We start from the raw sequence: 1,662 nt of genomic DNA, 5'->3' as shown, positions 1-1,662 counted from the left end.
TTCTCTCTCTCTCTCTCTCTCTCTCTCTCTCTCTCTCTCTCTCTCCTTCCCCTTTTATCTCCCCGCCTCTCTCTTCCTTTCCCTCTCTTTCTCCATGCAAAATTATGGGTTTAACACGGCCCACCATTGGGAAGCAAGGACCAGACTCCACAATTAAAGCTGTCTTACGTTCTTCCTTCTCAGTTCCAGGTTCCCTGAGGTAGTTTGTTCACAAAGTTTTAGTTTTAGTTAGTTTTAGTTTTAGTTTTAGTAGAGGTTTTACAGCGCTCGCAACTGCATAAGGTCATATGAGCGCCAGAAGATTAGAGGTGTTACAAGAGCGTAACGAACATAAAAAGAAGAAGGGGAGATAAGGATGATAGATGTTTGATAGGAAAGAAGAAGCAAACCACACCAGAGCACCCGCCAACCACCCACAGTTTTAGTTTTAGTAAGAGTTTTACGGAACTTGCAACACAATAAGGTCATACAAATGCCGAAGAATAGAGGTGCTACAAGAGAGTTTTAAAAAACATAAAAAGAAGATGGAGAGATCAGGACGAGATATTTTTTATAGGAAAGAAGGAGAAAACCACACCAGAGCACCCAACAAACGCCCACTGTTAGAGAGAGAAAAAAAGAAAAAGAGCATGCAAAAAGAGACAGGGATAAAGGCAAAAGTAGATGACAGAGAGGGGGAGACGAGGAGAGAGAGAACGAGGGGGGAAAGAGCTCGGTATAAAGTGCAAAAGGGGGGAAGAGAAAAATGGAGATGGAGAGAGGGAGAGAGATACACAAAGATACATATACACGCACACACACAAACCCAAACAAACAAACACAAAACACACACACACATACACACGCACACACTATCGCAAACACACCCACACAACCACAAACACACACATAAACACACACAAACACACATACCTCACACAAACACACAAATAAACACAAGCAAACACACAAACAAACACACACACAGACAAACAACCACACTCACACACAATCCACGAGAAAGCAAAAACTTTGAGTCATTCTCCAGCCTCGTCTCATTTCCAGAAAGCTCAGCTCTAAAGCCAAAACAACCAGGCATAAGGAACTAAGCCTGGAATGGATAAGAACCAAAGCTAGGGACTGGAGATGGGGCAATTCTGAGAAGATAGGGGGTCAACCTTTTCCCCCTCGATGGCGTTAACCTAATTATAACTTCACCAATTCATCAGTTCCCCATTCAAAATTAGTCAGTCCGGGGCTGAAACAGGCTTTGAAGACACCCCACCCTGCTTTGGTAGGGTCGTAGACACCGACTCAGGGTCTGGGAGATAGTTCTTAAGGCAGCAAGTCGCTTCTATTGTATACAAGAGATAAAGGCAAACGAATTCCCCACACCCCAGTCTGTTTGAGGTGAATTCTGGGGTCTTTTGTGAGTGAGTTTCTCGTTCTGGCTCTCTCTCTTCGTTGCTCACGTTTTTCAACCACAGACTGTCTGGTGTCTGGGGTGGGTGTGGGGGGTGGGGGAGGCGTCAGTGTTTATTGCTTTGTTTATGGTTAGATTTCTGCGCTGCGATGTGAACGGCTGGTGAAAGTTTTAGTAGAGATCTGGGTTTGACTGGTTCAAGGGCGTTGCTGAATGTGTGACCAAGTGCAGAGCGGATTGTGTGGGAGCGTGTGTGTGTG

This window comes from Aplysia californica, unplaced genomic scaffold (genome assembly GCF_000002075.1).
Source record: "Aplysia californica isolate F4 #8 unplaced genomic scaffold, AplCal3.0 scaffold01114, whole genome shotgun sequence".
Classification (NCBI taxonomy): domain Eukaryota; kingdom Metazoa; phylum Mollusca; class Gastropoda; order Aplysiida; family Aplysiidae; genus Aplysia; species Aplysia californica.
This window is presented reverse-complemented; position numbering follows the sequence as displayed.